Below are 21,670 nucleotides of genomic sequence, written 5' to 3'. Positions count from 1 at the left end.
AAAAAAACCCTTAAAGACAAATATAATAAAGATTAAAAAAATATTATTTATTCTTCATTATAGATGCTTTCAATTAACAATAACAAGTAAGCAAGTTGTTTATCTTTTGAGGTAGTTTAAGTTTGAACCAACTTTAAGCTCTAAAAATTATTTAGGTAATAACTTTTTTAGATATGTATACACTACATAGCCCATAAATTTTGGGCCCCCTGACGACGTGGACCCTGGGCGGTCACCCGTGTTGTCCACCGTCTGGACCGACCCTGGTAGACCCTACATTTGAGTTTTATACAAAGGGGCTGTATTCTCAAAAAATAATTACTGATTAGTAGTAGTTTAAAACATTATTACCCAAACATAGTAACTTATTTTGTGGAATTCATAATCTTTTTCTGATGTTGATTAATTGTTTATTCTTTGACCTTATAAACAGCTGTCTCCATTGTTTCCGGTCGCCATAGTTAGTCCCGACCTCAACCAATTTTTTCTAGCCATCGTCTTTTCCCACAAAAGTGAAATCTGAATACTAAAGACAAAAGCATTATATTCTAGAGCAAGGATGTCAACTTGAGGAACATGACTCCATCCTAGAGAATGATGATCAATTATTAGTCCTGAAACAGGAGCAACAGCCACATCTTGGTTTGCAATCTGATAATTCACATATACGGAGCTTGTCTGATTCTGACTCAGACGTGAACACTAGAAAACCATAACCTTTTTGTATTACCTTAATACTTTCTTTGCATGCATTTCTTTCAATACCTGATGATCTTTACGAGACCTACAATGTATCTTTTTTCAAGAATAAGCATTTGCTGTAACGTCCCGATAATTACAAAGAAATTTTTAATTTTCAAAATAGATTAACCAATTACAACGTTTAACTTAAACTTTATAATCGACATTCATGTATTTGAAAACCATAAGATTTACATAGTTGAATTACGAAACAGCGGAAACCAAATCTTCGATGCGATTGTACAGTACCTTCGGGCTCTTTACGTGAAAACCTGAAAAACATTTAATCCACAACGTTAACCATAAGCTTTGTGAATTCCCCTGTATACCACATATTCCACCATGCATACAATGTTTACAAGCAAGGTCCTCGGCTATGATACTGATATATGAACTCTCCTATCCCTATGCATGCAACATACATAGTAATCACACATAACCTCTACTAGTACTCCACTATCGACTCTCGTTAGTTAATTACTATCGGCTTTCATCCGTCATGTCATCATCGGCCTTGCGTCGGAACCAACATCCATACCAGGGCCAATGCTAAAATTGACAACCACCTCATGAATACATAGTCATATATAGTCGGAACCCAGATAGACTGTGAAACAGATGATCCCACCTGAAAATAATAAATCAAAGAAGAACCATACAATAAGACTCTAAAACAGATGGTATCAAATAATCCTCTCTCTCTCTCTCTCTCTCTCTATATATATATATATATATATATATATATATATATATATATATATATATATATATATATATATATATATATATATATATATATATATATATATATGGTGAGTTTCAATAGAAAACCATAATTAACCAATGAACCAATCTTTTTTTCAACTTTTACAACTTATTTTTTATCAAAAAAAAAACTAAAAATATAGAAATTCATAACTTTTTATCTTTTTTCCAATGATATAAAATTCAAAAAAGTTTTTTTACGTCAAACTCACAATGTGAATTTTTGAAAATTCACAACATGAATCCGAAAAATATTTTTCGCATTCACAATGTTAATATATGAATTTAGATATTTAAATTTTTTTTTTTTCGATAAGGAATAAGCTGTAAAATTTGAAAAAAAAATTTGGTTCCTTGAAGAACCAATATTATGGTTTTCTATTGAACTTTTCCTTTTATATATATATATATATATATATATATATATATATATATATATATATATATATATATATATATATATATATATATATATATATATATATATATATATATATATATATATAATATGCTTTCATTGACCCAAAACTTCAAATCAACTCGAATTGAAAGTGATATATAGCACCCTCTAGACATCTTCCACGAACAATTCAAAATTATTTAGTATTATATTATTCTTAAATTCTGCGTTGATCATACGGCATTATTGAGGAGACACATTTGAAAGTCGTGGTCATTCGTGTATCAATGTGAATATTACATTTGACAAAATAAAAACTATAATCATAAATGTCCCTTTATAAATTTGTTTTTCAACTTGCAAACATTTTTCAAAAGACATTCTTAATGTTTGATAGTATTTATTTAAATTTTACTAAATAGATTTTTTTATATACATAAAAAAAGTTTTATTCTATTTTATAACTCTTTGCTATTTATTTTCTATCAACCATCCGTATAATATATTAGAATTTTTTTTTTTTTTTGGTTTTCAAACCATTTAATATATATCAGTCAATATATTTTTATGTTTATAACTCCAACTTTTCCTCAATTAATTTTATTTTACTTTAGTTTAATTTTGAATATATTACTTCTTAATATTTAGTTATATCTATTAAATATTTAATGACATTTTATTTAAAAAATGTAAATTTTAATAACATATCATAGGTTGATCATTGGAGACCCTTTTACGATGGATGAAGTCACGAGTTTGGCATAGCGAGTAGAAACGGTATTGCCGACATATTGATTCCAATAAACAGGTCTCTCTCTCTCTCTCTCTCTCTCTCTCTCTCTCTCTCCATTAACTGATCAAAAATTTAATATAAATAGCAAATAAACATCTTTACCCTTAAAAATCATATATTCTCCCATTCCATTTCATCATTCTTCAATTCTATTCATTTTCTCTCTAATTTCACTCGTCTTATGATTTTCAGTTATCATGCTTGAATTTTAATTGTTTTTTTAATTGTACTATTTTATGTCTTAATAATAAAATCTTATGTTTTATATTATTTTAATTTTCTTAATTCCAAATTAGTAAAAATTTAATTTAAAAAAGATAAAAATAAAAAAATTGATTGAAAGTATGAAAAAATATTTTTCATATGTTGTGAAATATATATATTGTGAGATAAGACAGATGAAACTAAAAAAAAAAAATTATTGTGATATGAAAAATTAATTAGAAATGATGAGAAAATTTATTGTCAAAATTATGAAATTTAAATGCCCTATTTAATAGATGTAAATAAAATCTATGTTAATTTTATTGAAGTTTATTTTATCATTAAAATATTTTTACTTTATAATTTATTAATATGAAAATACATAAAATTTAAAGGTTTATAATAATTTTTAAAAACGATCATCTTATTATCAAAATTATAAAATATGGAGGACTGATGATTGTTACTTTATTATCATTTTTTATTTTAATATTTAAACAAAAAAATTTACTAATTTTTTTTAAAATACATTATGGTTTGATAAAATCTCATTATTTATTAATATAAATATATTATAATGTACTTTTTGGATAAACATTTTTTATTTAGTGTTAAACACTCAAAAATTCTCAATCACTAAAAAATAGAAAATGTTGAAAATAATAATAATTACCATGTGTTTTATTTTATATATACAAATAATAAGTTTAGTTCATAAAATAAATTAAAAAACAAATCAATAAAATAAAAACTATAAAAGTAGAAAGTGAAAGGTAGATTTTGAATCTTTAATAGAAAATAAGGGCCATTAAATGAAAAATGATAAAATATATTAATAACGAAGTTGAATGTCAATGATTTGTTTACAAATGAAATAATGTTTATGTATATAGAATTTTAATCGTGCATTTAGAATAACCCTTGTAAGTAGAAATGAAAGTGGGTTCAAACTCGGACTGGATGGATGTGGACCCAGAAAACCCGGAACCGGGTGACATGATTTTGTAGAACCGGAAACCGGACCGGTATATAGGAACCGGTTTCGGTTCCATTCCGGGTACGGTTTTGAGTAAGTGGGTCTAGAACCGGAGAACCCGGAAACATCAAAGTAGGTAGGTTGGAGACGGATAAAGTGGTTTACAACCGGAAAAATCAGAATTTTTTGGTAATTACTTACTATTTAGTGGGTTGAACTTTGAAATTTTTCATGTTGATATCACGACTTTGGGGATTGTAACTCATTGAATATGAAACCAAAATTGACAAAATTATAGTCTAAAATCATGTACAAACTCTAAACTACACTTTGGAAAAACCGCATGTCAATCCAAATTTAGACGAATGAGATATGTATGTGTTAACATTTTCACAAAATACAAAGTACAAAAACAAATAGCTGAAAAGTTAAAAATTTTCAGTTCTGATATCCCGATTTCTGGATACTGTAAATCATTGAATATTAAACCAAAAATCACAAAATTATAGTTTAAACTCATGTACAAACTATAAACTACAAGTTTGAGAAAACCACATGTCAATCCGACTTCAAAAGAATTAGATATGCATGTTTTAACACAATATACAAAAAAAAAAAAAAAAAAAAAAAAAAAAAAAAACCCTCAAAAACTAAGATCTTTCAGATTTGATATCTCGACTTTGGGGGACTGTAAGTCAATGAATATAAAACTAAAAATGGAAAATATATTGTCTAAAATCATGTACAAACTATAAACTACACGTTGGAAAAAAAACCGCATGTCAATCGGTGTAAGTCCCCAAAATGCTTGTGTATCAATGAAATCCATTTGATGGTGCGGAATCCCAATCAAACGGATGATGTCAGATCAAATAGAAGAGAAGGAGAAGAAGAAGATGATGATTCTTGTATGTATTGATATGAATGAAGATCCAGATACAAGATTCACACACACTAACACACACTCTCTTTTTTCTCTCTCTAGAACACCTTCAAATGCACACACTTAAGCTCCCCTGTTCTTTTTTCACGTTCATCAATCACTCCTCAACCCTAACACCTATATATATACTTGGGGAATAAGGGCCCAATGGGTTTGCAGTCGTAAATGGGTTTACGGCCGTAAACAGACAATCTGGTCGTAAACCCGACCGTAACCTAATAAACATTACAGAAAAATACAATTTCCTAGAAAAGAAAAGTATAAACCATAATTTTGACCCAAGAATCTCCCTCTTGGTTTATAGCTTTCTTTTCTTAATTGATCCAACAAGCTCCCCCTAAAAGGTTGCTGGCTTTGTTGTTAATCTTCATTGGGAGATTGGCTTCATCATATATCTTCAATTTATTCACAACTTCAACATGAACTTGATGAATCTTCAATGAATGACTTCAACTTGAGCACTTGAGCTTTTCTTCAGAATTTAGCATTGAACGCACATTGGGTGAGGAGGCTTGACGTATTGATTCTTGAAACATAGCACTTTCAGCTTGAGAATCTTCAGAGAGAACGTCAGAGAGAATTAATCTTCTGGATCACTACAGCAGGTTCATAGATAGTAGCAGATTGGTTGAGGAGGCTTCAATGCAATCCGTCAAATAATCTTCAATTTCAGCTTCACCTTGCTTCTGGGGTTGAAGGATTAAATGTTGAAAGAATAATCTTCATTTCTTGCTCCTTTGAATGAGAATTCTTCGATGGTCATGGATGAAGCATTGGCTCAGAAAATCTTCAATACAGTCTCCATGAGTCTCATCTACACCTGAATTCACTTTTCAAGACAAAACAAAACTAAAAGAAAAATCTTAGCACACAAATTAAAACAGAAACACAAATATTTTTAGATTTTTGATATTTTCTGAACAAAAAGTAAAACAGAAATAACACTATTTTTGGATTTTTAGTTTTCTGATTTTTGTGTGATTTTCTTTCTTTTTTTTTTTTTAATTCTCCCCTAAATTTGTGCATAGAGGAAAACTATGAACAAATTTAACAAAAACAAAAATATTTGGATTTTTAGTTTTCTGATTTTTGTGTGATTTCCTTTTTTTTTTTTTAATTCTCCCCTAAATTTGTGCCGAGTGGCCCAAAGCGGACAATATTGTGATACGTGCCAGAGGGGGGTGTTACAAATGGTATCAGAGCCAGGGCATGGGTCGATGTGTTCGACGGGGATGTCGAACCCTATAATGGGGAGTGAAAATGGGTTACATCGGCTGGGAAGGAGAACTAAGCATTCCTTATAAGGGGTGTGGATACCTTCCCTATCACAACGCGTTTTAAAGCCGTGAGGGCAGCAGATCCCGTAAGAACTCTGCAGTTATGCGTGCTCGGGCGGGAGTAGTACCAGGATGGGTGACCCCCTGGGAAGTCCTCGTGCCGAGTGGCCCAAAGCGGACAATATTGTGATACGTGCCAGAGGGGGATGTCACATCTCTCGATCATGCACAGGAGGCAACATATGACTAACAAACAGAAAGAAAGAAAATAACCTTCTACGAACCTAATTTATCGGAATTCCCCAGTCGCCCCATCAATACCGGAATTAAGGACAAAATCCGCACATCGAGGAAAAGTTAATCCACAGTTCTAGATATGGGATCTTTTAATGTAACCAGTAGATTCCCATGTATATCTCCCTGCTCAACCTATCCGAGCGTCGTATTGTCAGGCTAAATGGATTTAACTAGGTCAAGATTTGTCAAGTCATTGAATTCCTTAAGTTCAACCCTACCTAGTCAAGTCCATTTAGAATCTTTCGTGTCTACCAGCGCATCGAATCACAGAGTGTAGATGATTCAGTTTTGGTATGTTACGCAGATTCAGATTGCCTGTTATCACTTGATAATATCACTTCCCAATAATAACTAACAAAAACTATAAGAAAATAAAAAATAAAAAAAACTCAAACCATAAGTCACCGATTGAATTTGCATCCAGAAGGTTTGAGAACAGCACGCATAATCTCAGAACAGATCCGAAAATTCTTTACGTCATTAAGCACTAACCACATGAGTGATCATTTCCTTTCTTCCCTTCCCGCAATGACACATACTATTAAACAATGTTCTGAGTTTTGTACAGTTGAGAGATGCATCCATATCATGTGCTTGGAACAGCCACTACCTATAAACCAAAGTCTGATAATATGCCTCCATAGCTGCTCCGACACAGAGCGGGATCAGTTGATCTTTGGAACCCATTCCATTTTGAAACTGGGTCGACCTTTGTCATCATTGAAGGGTACTCTCTCCCATGACATGTCCTGTTTATCACAAACAAAAGATGTAGAAATATTATAGACATTAGGTGATTTTGGAGACTGAACCTTTGGAGCCCATATGTAGTTGGGTTTGATCCATTTCTTTTTCGATCTGATGGGTGCCTCGGTACTTGCTTTTGAACTTGTAGTCGGTTTCCGAGATGACCTTGACCTAACTGGTCTTTGTTTCACTGGAAGCATCTCTTGGATTTGGCTTCTTGGCAGACATTTCCTTCTTTCCATCGGAATTTGGATTCTTTGCCTTGTGGGTTTGATTCTTGGCCTTCTGCGCGTTCCAGTCATCATTGTCTGAACGTGACTTGGAAGGGTTTCTTTTGAAGTATCTCTCACTTGGCGCATTTTTCCATCCTTGTGCATAGTAGGGAACGTATGCACGATTTGGACAGTTTCGGGCAATGTGACCAAGTGTTCCACAGTGAAAACAAGTCTTTTTCTTCACTGAGAAATTGTTTCTTCCTGCCCCTAGTGGCGTGTCCTTGCCTCGTTTCTTGTTGTTCCCACATGCACACTTCCAACAAGCACTTTTTTGGGCTGGAACTGTTGGCTTGTGTTTCTCAAAGGCAGGATTGTTAGGAGTAACAGAATTCGAAGCAACAGATTCTGTGTTCAAGGAGTCATTGGTTTGTTCAGTAGCGTTCTCCTTGTTCTCATCTTCTGCTACTTTACATGCACATGAAGTAGAAACATTAGTATTTCCAACCTGAATACATCCTGACACAAATCCAGCTGGTTTTCCATATTGAAGATGTGCCTCCCGGTCAATTTCTTCATGTGTCATAGGGATGGATGTGTAGTTATGATTGAAAGGTGGAGGAACACTATCATACCCTAGACCCTTGTTTTGATTATCTTTGAATTTTAATTGGGTTTCAAATAAGGACTCGACTGTCTGACTTGACGCAGTATAATTTTTGAAACTAAAATCTGTTTTTCCGCACTTAATTTTCAAAGTGTCTATTTCTTCAGTTACACCAGCAAGTTGTCTCTTAATATAGTCATAATTTTCACACTTGTTGTTATACTCTTCCGGAAGTTTCCTAAAGTCTTTGGTTTTTGCTTCTAATTCAGCCTTCAGGGGTTTTTGTCCTTTCCTAAGTTGATATCCTTCGTATTTTAGGTCCTCGACTTCCCTTTTTAGCAAATCATTATGTTCATGAAGAATTTTAATCGTATCTTCACAAGATGGACTACATGAAACTTCATTGGCCGGGATGTTTGCATAACTCATTGTTTTTCCACACTTCAAAGCGTCAAGTTCTTCGATTACAGCAGCAAGACTAAGACGATTGAGATCTTTTTTCTTCTTGATGACAACCACGTTCATATCCCACGATTTCGGAAGTGAATTCAGTAGCTTTTTGTTTATCTCAGATTTAGTCAAGAAGATCCCATCTATATTCATCTCAATAGTAAGTGTAGTAAATCGCTTCAACTAAGCTTCCATGGTTTCTCCAAGGATATAATTGAACATGTTGAAATTTTGTCTTAACATATCCTGACAACTCTCTTTCATGTCTTCATTTTCCTCGTAGACCTCAAAAGCACAACTAAAGGCCAAAATCAAACATAAAAGTCAAACTTAAATTTAAAAATGCCCTTTGACTATAAACCTTAAAAGTCAAATTTAAAAATTCAAACTCAAAAGTCAAACTTGAAAAGTCAAACTTAAAAGTCAAACCGAAAAGCTAAATTTGAAAATTTAAAAGTTAAACGAGAAAGTCAAAGTTTAAAGTCAGAGGTCAAACATTAAAAGTCAAAGTCAAAATTTTAAGAAATTCAAAAATCAAAAATAAAAGTCAAAAATCAATAACTATTATTATTCTCATTATTATTATTATTATTATTATTATTATTATTATTTTATATATATATATATATATATATATATATATATATATATATATATATATATATTTTTTATTTTGGTTGAAAATAGAATTTAAAAATAAAAGAAATTTGAATTTTGGGCTAAAAGTGCAAAAATTGCGAAGCTAGGTGCGAATGGGAGTGTTTTTTAATTAAATCCGGAGGAAATGGAACAAGTGTCTTGGTAATTCAACTAGTAAGGTGCATGTTTGAAGAACTGAAGGTCACGAGTTCGAATCCTAGCAGGCGCAAAAAAAAAAAAAAAAAAAAAAAAAAAAAAAAAAGAAGAAAAGAAACTCTAATTAAATTTTTTTAAGTATAGGCCGCACTCTATGGGCTGAGGTGTTGCTGGGCCGTAAACTGTTTCTGGCCGTAAACTCAGACCGTAAAATCCGGAAACCCTAGTTGTTGGCCGTAAACGTTGCCACCCCCTTGCTGGTTACGACCAAAAACAACGATTTTTGCCCCTTTTTGTTCTATAACTCCATCAAAAACCCGTTTTTATGAAAAACGCGAAGAACAACCCCCCTTAATTTTCAGAGATCTATCCAAAAGCGCAGGAATCCTTCAAAAATAAGATCAAATTAGCTCCATATCTGACAAAATTGGCTGATACAATCCAAGTTCTGATACCAATTGTAAGTCCCCAAAATGCTCGTGTATCAATCAGATCCGTTTGATGGTGTGGAATCTCAATCAAACGGATGATGTCAGATCAAATAGAAGAGAATGAGAAGAAGAAGATGATGAATCTTGTATGTATTGATATGATTGAAGATCCGGATACAAGATTCATACACACTAATACACACACTCTCTTTTTTTCTCTCTCTAGAACACCTTCAAATGCACACACTTAAGCTCCACTGTTCTTTTCTCACGTTTATCAATCACTCCTCAACCCTAACACCTATATATATATATATATATATATATATATATATATATATATATATATATATATATATATATATATATATATATATATATATACTTGGGGAATAAGGGCCCAATGGGTTTACGGTCGTAAATGAGTTTACAGCCGTAAACAGACTATCTGGTCGTAAACCTGACCGTAAACTCATAAACATTACAGAAAAATACAATTTCCTAGAAAACCAAAGTATAAACCATAATTTTGACCCAACAATCGGAGTTGAAACAAATGAGATATGCATCTTTTCAATGTTTCACAAAAATCGGTTCCGGCCCTAATATTGTTTCTGGTTCCGAACATCGGTTCCGATTTTTACACCTGGTTTACCCAGACCCGATAGACCCAAACCCGGATTACCCAGAACCCGGATAAAGCCAATTTTTAATCCCGGAACCAAAAACGGTTCTATATATTTCGATACTAATGGTTCCTGCTTCGGTCTGCTTCCAGTTCCGGTTCTAAATCTCATCTATACTTGTAAGTGGCTAAATATGTGGTCCTTTAAAAAAAATCCAACAAACACATATATGTATTATTAAACAATATATACTCTTTTTCAAAGAAGTAAACCACATATCTGAATACTTAACAACAAATGTGAATTAAGAAGACACCCTCTTATTGATTGATTAGATAATATATTTTGGAAAGTACCTTATATTTTTAGAAATTAAATTGTCTCCCACCTTTTACGCCTATAAATATTCCTACCCATTAACTTTATGACATGTGTCATTATTCTATATTTACTTAACTATCTCATTAATATTATATTAGGAATATATCAAATAAAATTAAATTGAATGGTGGAATAATGACACGTGTCATAAAGTTAGCGGGTAGAAATATTTGTAGGCATAAAAGGTAGGAGACAATTTAATTTTTCAATTATTTTTATTGAATATTTTGGATTACCAAATGTGTTATAACTAGGTAGTAACATTTAGGAAAAATTATATAAATGGTCCGTGGTTTATCAAAAGTTATAATTTTAGTTCTTGTTATTTTTTTTATTTTCTTTTTCGAGAAACATGATCTTTGTGATTTTTAAAACTTGTATGGTTGGTCCCTACTTTTTTTTTAATTTGATCTAAAATTACTATTTTACCCTTAATCATAGTATCTAATTATTATTATTTTCTATTTTTCAACCGATATTAATCAAAATCTCAAGCCACATTAATTTAAATTTATAATAATACTAATTAAGATGGGCCTACCCACATCCCTTCTCCATTAAGAAGAATCTTGTTTATTCATTCTCTATAACATTGCTAATGAAAGAGAGCACCATGAAACATGGATGTACCCTGCTCAAAAATTCCTATCGAACTCCATTACCACCATCACTCTACCGCGCATCACAAACTAATACCTCGATCCAGACACGTTCGCTTCCCCACGCCCCCTTCATTTTTCTTCCTAGAGCCTCCATCATCATTTCTTTCGGCCGCCTCCATCATCAACAAGATGCAGATAAAAATACACCAAAACGAAACACTAATAGCTAAAAAGAATTGAAACAACAAAGAAGTCTAGAAAAATTACACCTGCATAATTGTAACTCTTGTCAAAGCTCTTGATTTAATCAACATGGGAAAAAGCATAATTAAATCCACCAAAAGATTACAAATATTACAAGCATTTTTATTTCCAAACACACTAAACCCAACAAAATAATCAATATTCAAATCATCAAGTTGTAACACTTCAAGATATGATGGTTTGTTCTTTAATGGTGCTTTCCATATGAAATCAAACTAAAACCCAAGAAGAGATTAGGTTAGCAGATAGAAAACGATATTAATATAGGACAATATCTTAAATAAGGTTTCTTTAATTCTGGAAGCATAAGAAATATGTAGAAATCACTACTAAATCACTCTAAGAGATCGTAAATGGAGCCTCCGAAGAGGAAGACGAGATAGGTTTGGTGATAGTGGTTTCGTTCAGTGACCGAGGTAGGTGATTTAACGGCGGTAGTGGGTGGGGGTATACATGAGGTCTCAATCTTCATCAGATTAGAGAAATGGGGAGAAGGGATTTTGAAAGGTTATGTTAGCAATATTATGTAAAGAAATGGCGGAGAAAGAGATTAAGAGATGGAGAGATGAGTAGGGGTTGGGGGTACAAGCATGTTGGAATGGGGTGTTTTTTATTTTAATTTATTTTCTTTAGTTGGAAATTTAATAAACAAAAAAGATAAAAGAAATTATAAGGGTAAAAAGGTCATTTTATGTGCTCAAGGACTAACCATGCAAGTTTTGGATACCACAGGGACCATGTTTGTCATAATAAAATTTGTAAGGACTAAAGTTGTGACTTTTAGAAAACCACATGGACCATTTATGTAATTTTATCTAATATTTAAGTTCTTTTTTAGAAGAACAACTATAACAATAACAAGACCCTAAGTTTCATAAAAATGGGTTAAGAGAGAGGTAAGATAATAAACATTCAAAATGTTTTCAAAAATATATTAGTCTGTAGATGTTAGTTGTAAAAGTCGAATAGTGTGTCTTGTAATGATTCGCATTTTGTATGCTATTTTACTAAGTCAATTTTATATGCGAAGTGTAGCATGCGAAGTTTCATAGTATAAGACTTAGTATACTTTTTGTAAGTTCCCTATAAATAGGGACTTAGGCTTGAAGTAGAGACACAATATCGAAACACAAAAACTCTTTTCAGCTTACTCTGTAATCAGTCTTAATAAAACGAGATCTGATTAATATTTACTTCATGTGTTCTTTATCATTCATGATTCAAATCTATTGTTTCGCATCTTAATTCTCGATAACAATTCTCATCAATTGGTATCAGAGCAGGATTCAAACTGCTTAGATCTGATTTTCGTATAAGAATCATTTGCTTTTTGAGTTACAAAATTTACTCAAAATTTTCCGTGCAATTTTGGTTTTGAAAATCACTTTGGATCTTCAGATTTGAATTGATTCTGCATTTTGAATAAGTCGAGTATTCGATTAGCGATTTTTGATCAATTCGTTTGATCGATTTCTGAAATTCATCAAGTTCTCAAGTTTTCAGAAATTTTTTTTTGTTCATCAATGACGAACTTCAACATGAACACAATGACTTCTTTCTCTCATTTGCTTGGTTCTTCAACCAAAATTCCGATGTTGATTCCAGAATACTATGATCAGTGGGCTGATAGAATGGAAGATTACTTAAATGGAATTGATGAAGAACTTTGGAATTGTATCGATGGAACAGTTCAAGCTCCTGCAAATGTTCAACAAATTGGACCATCCACTGGATCTCCTGATGTTGAAGATCAACGAAAACGACTGAAGGATAATGAAAAGAGGTGCATGAGGGAACTAAGAGGTGCTCTTCCTCCTGTGGTTTACAATTACATTCGTAGTTGTAAAATAGCAAAAGACATCTGGAATACTCTAAAAGAGAAGTATCAAGGTAGCGAAAAGACGAAGATCAATTCTGTGAAGCAATGTCTGATTGAACTGAAGGAATTTAGACAAAAGGATGCAGAAACTCTCGAAAGTTACTATGATCGTCTGAATGAGCTTGTGTTTCGCTGCAATAGGTATGGTATCACTAGATCTATCATGGAATTCAATTTAACTTTCATTATGGGACTTCGCAAGGAGTGGCGAAGTGTGAGCATGATGATTAAGAATCAACAAAGTTTTGATACAACCAAATTGAATGATCTCTACAATCAACTGAAAACACATGAATCTGAGGTCTCATAAATGTATGAAGAATCAAAACTAGTTATTGGTGGTCCTTTGGCTCTAGTTTCAAAGGTATCAGAAAATGATGAAAAAGATGGATCAGATGATAAAGGATTTTTGATGAATTCCGATGATGAAGCTGTAGCATTCTATTCAAACAACAGAGTTAAATTTTTTTTCAAAAAGCCTTTAAATCCAAAAGGAAAGATGAATGATGCGAAGAATGTTACCACAAGGACCGGAGGGGATGAGAGAAAGAAGATGGAGAAAATTGAGGAAAAACCGAAAAATGCGAATGAAGAGAAAAAGTTGAAAGGCGATTCAGGAATCTATTGTCATTATTGCAATGGTGCAAATCATTTCGCAGCTGACTGCATGTTGCGAAAGAGAGAAGAGAAGAAAGAAAAAGTCAAAGATGAAGCATATTACTCAGAGAAGATTGAAGAGTTACGTGCTAAGACCAAAGGAGTGTCATTGGTTGCGAAGGGAGAAACTACTGAAGAAGAGAGTGGAACTTATCAGATCTGGTCTTCAGGATCTGATGATGAAGAAATGAGGCATCCCACACATGAAGCAATGTTCGCAAGTTTTGATGAATGCGAAGGAAGCATTTCAGGGAGATGTTTTGTGTCTAAATCCACTGACAAGTCACCCATGACAACCAAGGTACGTGCAATTCTTGAATCTTTTAATATTCCTTTATCTGCTTATGATATTGAAATTGTTTCATTTGATGATACTGTGGCTTATTTTGATTCTGTTATTGTGTCTGCTAGTAATGAAGCTAAGAAATTAAATGTGCAACTTAATGAGACACGAAGAGATTTAGAAATAAAGAAGAGCAGAGTTGAAAATTTGGAATTACAAGTCAAAAATATAGACTGTGATAGAAATAATCTTACTAATGATGTTAGGTTATTACTAGCACAGAGAAACATATATTGTAATTCTGCAAAACGTTTGTATGCAAAATTAACAGCTTTACATCACTCTTCTGATATTAGCAAAGAACAACATAGAAAACTTTTACCTTTTCTTGAGTATGAATGTGAAAAAGTTGATGTTGTTTCTTATGATTGCGAAAGCACAATTGCTCAATTTGACAAAATACCTGATGATAGATATGCATATGGTATTGTCAAAATTGATGAATTTCTGAATGCTGATGAATTGGTTAACATTGTCAATGAAAGTTTGACAAAGAGTGAACAAGTGAAAATCATAAAGAAATCTGAAAATTCAACTCTTGCCTCACAGTTGAATTATGCTGATATTGATGAAAATTCTGATAATGTAACTGAAATTAGTGAAATAGAAGAGGAAGAAGAGGTTGATTGTTCTCAATTTTCAATCATTAATATCACATCTAAGATCAAAGGTAAAGAAATAATAGTTGATTCAATAGTAGAGGATGAAATTGATAAATCTTCAACTTCGCAACATTGTATGTTTGATAATGTGGAAGTTGAAAGCTGGAAATCTGATGATACAGATGTAAATAAAGAAGAAAAGAAAGTTTCAACTGAAACACCTCAAAGGATTGTAGTTGATCAAGTGTTTGAAAATACAAAAGAATTTGATAAAATTTTAAATGATAAAGGCGCACATTATTTGGAAACCAACACTGTGGTATATCCAAATTTTGTATGTACTGATAAAACAATTTTTCCAAATCAAGTTTTTGTCACTATTGGAAATGCTGAGAAAGTTCATCCTGATTTCAATAAAATGATTGAAAAAGATAATCAAAAGTCCACAACTGAAGGTTTTTTCGCAAATCAAAACACAGAAGAAAACAATTTAACGAAAAATACTTATGTGTTTCAAAAACAAAAATCAACACAAAAATGGGTGGTTAAAGATGAAAAATCAAACAAAGTTTTTGAAAAAGATGAAAAACCAAAGGTTGAAGTGAAACTAAATTCTCATGAATTCAAATTAATGGTTGGAAATTTTTCAACAGAAAATAATGTTTCAAAAAGAAAAGCAAGAAAAGCAATATTCTGGCAAGTTGTGTCTAATGAAAAATCAAGAGATGAAAAAGAGCAAATTTCAAAAACATCATCAAGTTTTCATAAACAAATCAACTCTGTTGACAAGGTTCCATATGTTCGCAAATATGACAACAATCGAAAATTTGAGAATTCGCAAAAATTTGCAAATAATCAAAAGTTTCAAAATGTTGGCAAATTCACGAATACTTCCTCAAGTTTGAAGAATTCAACTCAAGTCAAAAATAAATTTTCACCAAAACAACCAAATTTTCCAAATCCTTCAATATCAAAACCAAAAAAAGTTTCATATACAAAAGGAAAATCTGATGTTAGAACGTTCAATCATTGGTTTGAAGGAAAAGGAAAGAAATATCAAAATGGAAAATTTTCAGAAGAACAAATCGAAAGTGCATTTGATAAGTACACAAATAATTCTTCAACTGAGAGTACATCATCTAATAATTCGCAAGTTGCAGTTCAAAAATGGAAACCAGTTATCAAAAATGCGAATGTTGTAAAGGATAAGATTACAATTAATGGAAATCCAAAATTATTGAATGATTATATTTCAAAATCTAGAACTGATGATGTTGATATAATTGATTCGGTTACAAACAAAGTGAAAACATGGTTCTTAAATTCCAAAAATTTGTTTCATTCTACTAATGATGGACCCAAAAAGTCTTGGGTTCCTAAATTTTTTCAATAAATGCAGGTGATATGTGACGAGCAATATGACATGAAATGGTACATTGATAGTGGTTGCTCTCGTCACATGACTGGAAGGAAAGAAAATTTACGAGATTACAGAAGCTTGGAAAATGCTGGAGTTGTCAAATTTGGAAATAATCACAAGTGTCAAGTGAAAGGATATGGGAAAGTCACAAATGGAAACTTCACAGTCAACAGAGTGGCATATGTTGAAGGACTTCAACATAATTTGATAAGTGTATCACAACTTGTTGTGGGTACTGGAAATCAAGTTGTATTCAATGAAGAAGGTAGTATCATTTCAAATGTCAAGACGAATGAAATACTCCTCAAATCCAAAAGATATGGTGATATGTTTACACTGGACATCAAACCGATTGTGGGAAAACCAGCTGTGTGTTTACTATCAAAAGCATCAAATGATCTTAGTTGGCTATGGCATAGAAGATTGTCACACTTGAACTTTCGAAGTATAAATAAACTAGTAACTAAAGATTTAGTTCGAGGATTACCAATACTGAAATTTGGCAATGATTCTTTGTGTGCAGCTTGCGAACAAGGAAAACAACATCGAAAGGGTCATCCGATTGTGATAGATTCAAAAATAGTAGATCCATTGGAACTTCTTCACATTGATTTATGTGGACCATCAACTGTTGCAACAATAAACAAAAAGCGGTATATTTTAGTTGTTGTAGATGATTTCTCTAGATTTACGTGGGTGTTTTTTCTCAGGTTGAAATCTGAAGTTGCTCAGACGATGATTGATTTTATCAAAAAGATTGAAGTTAGCCTGAAGAAGAATGTGCGAAAAATTAAAAGTGATAATGGTTCTGAGTTTAAAAATCAAACTCTTGACAGTTTTCTCCCAAGCAAAGGCATTTCGCATAATTTTTATCACCGTATACACCACAACAAAATGGTGTAGTTGAAAGAAGAAATCGATCTCTATGCGAAGCTGCTAGAACAATGTTGATATATACGAATCTACCTCAATATCTTTGGGCAGAAGCTGTGTCCACACCATGCTTTACTCAAAATCGATCAATCATTCATCGAAGATTTAATGTTACTCCATATGAAATAATCAATAATCGGAAACCTAATGTAAAATTCTTTCATGTTTTTGGTTGCAGGTGCTTTATCATGAATCTAAAAGATAATTTGTCCAAGTTTCAAGCTAAAGCTGATGAAGGCATCTTTTTAGGATATTCACAGAATTCAGTTGCATACAGAGTGCTAAACAAACGAACAAGAAAAATTGAAGAAACGTTCAATTTAACATTTGATGATTACTATCTTAAACAGATTGATAGTAAATTTGATAATAAACCAATACTTGTAGATTCACATAATCCAATTGATAATTTTGAAATCAATGATTTTGATTATGACTTGATTTTTGGAATTCATGACAGGGCCATTGATGCAGAAAGTAATGCTCCTGATAATCAAACATCAGAATCTTCAAAACATACTGATGAATCAATGATAACTTGTGAAAGCACATCAGATATTCACAAGGAAGAAGAACATCAAGTTGAGGGGGAGCCTTCGCAAAATCAACAAGAACATCAAGTTGAGGGGGAGCCTTCGCAAAATCAACAAGAACATCAAGTTGAGGGGGAGCATTCGCAAAATCGACAAGAATAGCAAGATACAGATCATGTTGAGGGGGAGCATGATGAAACAGAAACAATTAATCTTGATAATAATGAAGAATTTCATGAAGTTAATGATAATTTTTCTCTTGCAGGATCTGAAAATGAAGATATGTTTGAAGATGCACCATTAGAATTTGATCCAAATTTTCCACCACTCGAGAAATGGACACGAAATCATCCAAAAGAACAGGTAATTGGAAATCTACAAGAAGGTGTGTTGACTAGAGCTCAAATTCGTGCGAAAAATGAGGTACTGAATGCAAACCAAGAACTTTGCATGTTTAATGTTTTTATTTTGAAAATAGAGCCAAAAACTGTCAAGAATGCTATGGAACACTCAGATTGGGTTGTTGCTATGCAATCTGAATTGGCAGAATTTGAACGAAACAAGGTTTGGAGATTAGTTTCTAAACCCTTTGATGTTTCAATTGTTGGATTAAAATGGATTTTTAAAAACAAAACCGACAAAGATGGCAATATTGTTCGAAATAAAGCAAGACTAGTAGTAAAAGGTTATTCGCAACAAGAAGGCATTGACTATGAAGAAACATTTGCACCTGTTGCAAGACTTGAAGCAGTTCGCATATTTTTAGCCTATGCAGCTCACAAAGACTTTGATGTTTATCAAATGGATGTTAAATGTGCATTCTTAAATGGAAAACTCGAAGAAACAATGTATGTTGAACAACCACCATGGTTTGTAAACAGTGAGTATCCTGATCATGTGTATGTCCTTGACAAAGCTGTATATGGGTTAAAACAAGCACCAAGGGCCTGGTACGCAACACTTACAAATTTCTTGAAACAATCTAAATTTAAACAAGGATCAGTTGACCCCACATTATTTCGCAAGAAAGTTGGGTGTCATCTAATGCTTGTTCAAATTTATGTTGATGATATTATCTTTGGTTCAACTGATCCAGCATTGTCAATTGAATTTGAAAATTTAATGAAAAGTCAGTTTGAAATGAGCATGATGGGAAAAATTAATAATTTTCTTGGTTTAAATATAAGGCAGAACAGAGAAGGAATCTTAATCAATCAAGAAAAATATACGAAGAACTTGCTTGAAAAGTTTGGAATGCTAAATAGCACAAAGCTCAGAGTACCTATGGCAGTAGGAACAAGACTAACTCCTTCGTTAGATGCTCCTGCTGTTGATCTAACACTATACCGTAGCATGATAGGGTCTTTATTGTACTTAACTGCAAGTAGACCTGATATTATGTTTTCGGTGTGTTGTTGTGCCAGATTTCAAGCTAATCCAAGAGAGCCTCATTTGACTGCAGTGAAAAATATTTTTCGATATCTCAAGGGAACTGTTTCTTTAGGACTATGGTATCCTGCGAAAACAGGATTCTTCATTCAAGCTTTTTCAGACTCAAATCTAGGAGGATGTACTTTGGACAGAAAAAGTACGACTGGTGGATGTCAACTTTTGGATGGAAAGTTAGTGAGCTGGCAATCAAAGAAACAGACTTGTGTGGCTATATCAACCGCTGAGGCAGAATACATATCTGCAGCTGCTTGTACTTCACAAATTATCTGGATTCAGAGTCAACTTCGTGATTATGCAATAAACATGAAAAAGATTCCTTTGTATTGTGATTCGCAAAGTGAAATTCGCATTTGTCACAATCCAGTACAACATTCTAAGACAAAACACATTGCTCTTCGATATCATTTTATTAAAGATCATGTGGAAGATGAGAATATTGAAATTCATTTTGTCAAAACAACTGAACAACTTGCTGATATTTTTACAAAACCTCTTGATGAAAAATCATTTGTTCGAATTTTAGCAGGTTTGGGGATGATTAATGCGAATTCAATTTTGTCAACACAAGAGTAAAAGCTTTATTCAGCAGCTAAGAGTCGAAATCATTCAGAGGTTACTGTTCATTCAGAAGGTTGCACATGGCTTCGCAACCATAGTTTTTCGCATCTGGCTCATAATCCCTATGGTAAGGTTTACGCATACTGTTTTAGTTATGAAAAATCGAAAATCCAAAAAGATTTTATTTTTTTGAAAAATTAAAAATCCAAAAAGATTTTATTTTTTTTGTTCTTTAAATTTGAAAAATCAAAAATACAAAAAGATTTTATTTGTTTTGTTCTTTCGTTTTTGAAAAATTCCAAAATCACAAAAATATTTGTTTTCTTTGTTCTTTAAACTGTATGTTGAGAATTTAATACAGGGCTACAATGCGAAGAGGTCATACATTTGTGTTTCTATGGGAAGGTGGTATTAAATTTCTTTTACAAACTAGTTAGGATGTCCCTAGAAGCATGCTGCTGCATGTAGACCTCAAGCCTCGAATGATTTTATGTGTGAAAAATGAAAGCCTTGATGAAATTATCTCATGAACATTTCTACCCAACAAGGCTTGTATTCGCATAACTCAACAAGAGCTACCTTACTCTTCTCAAATGAGTTAAGAGTTTTCTGTTGTGTCCACATAATAACAGAGGTACACTTTGCTTCTTAACCAATCTTTTTAAAACAAAATGTTCTTCAAATCCAAATTTTTTTGAAAAGATTTGTCCTTGAGGTCTTTGGTAAAACCAATCAAAACCTAGACAAATCACAACTCTGTGTTTAAGATCCAACATCATGAGTCCGTGATGAAAGTGAAACCCAAAAATCATACACCTTTAAGGAATTGATGGGGAACTTTGTTCCAGATTTTTACGAAACCTTTGTTTCAGTATCAAAAATTTCGAAACTTCAAATCATATTCAATTCGTATGCGTGGTCTTGATCAAATATTTACAACCAAGAATATTTGTTACCCAACAAGATCCAAAACAAATTTTCTCTTGAATATGATTTCAGTGTAAGTTTCATTCGCAAATTCTTGTTATGATAAATAATTTCACAAGCCAACTTGTCACTGACTACACTGGTCAAACAAGTAATTTCATTTACAATTTCTCACCTTATGTTAAGGCTGATATGTAATGAAATTTCAAACCAACCCAAAATGACTTTTAAAAGAAGCCCTTCGAAACTTCTTTACAAGTATTCGATTGTAATTCACGGGAAACTACACAAGCTGTTGATTATCTCTCTTGATAATTAACGAAGCAACCTTTTCCTGGGGTTTTACTGCATTCATGTCAAATTAACTTTTTGACATCACCACATTCCAAAAATTTCTTGATTCTTATCTTATTTTATTGGCACAATGCACACATGAAATCCTTGAGGTTCTGAGTAAAACCAACTCAGACTGATGATTTCGCAAGTCTGGCATATGACTTCGCTTTAAATCCCAAAAGTGAAAGAGCCTTGCTTCCATGAGAAGGGTTTTACCGGTTCGGATTCTATAACGGATACTTGACAGGCTGTCTACTAAAAATGGTTGGTATTCTATCCAGTTTTCGAGGAGATGTGACAGTTACTTTTTGCTGCATAGTAATCTTTTACAACAATGATCCGAGATTCAAGGTGCCACATCGGATAACATTAAATGCATCCCGCTTTAATTTCAAATCAAATTTTGAGTAACCTATAAAAGGGGCATGAAGAACACTGTGTACGGTTACGCAAACAAGAATTCTCACAAACCTTCAAAGCTTTCATCTTGATCTTAAACTTCCAATTTCTTTCAAACCC

This window comes from Lactuca sativa, chromosome 2, assembly GCF_002870075.4.
Source record: "Lactuca sativa cultivar Salinas chromosome 2, Lsat_Salinas_v11, whole genome shotgun sequence".
NCBI lineage: Eukaryota > Viridiplantae > Streptophyta > Magnoliopsida > Asterales > Asteraceae > Lactuca > Lactuca sativa.
This window is presented reverse-complemented; position numbering follows the sequence as displayed.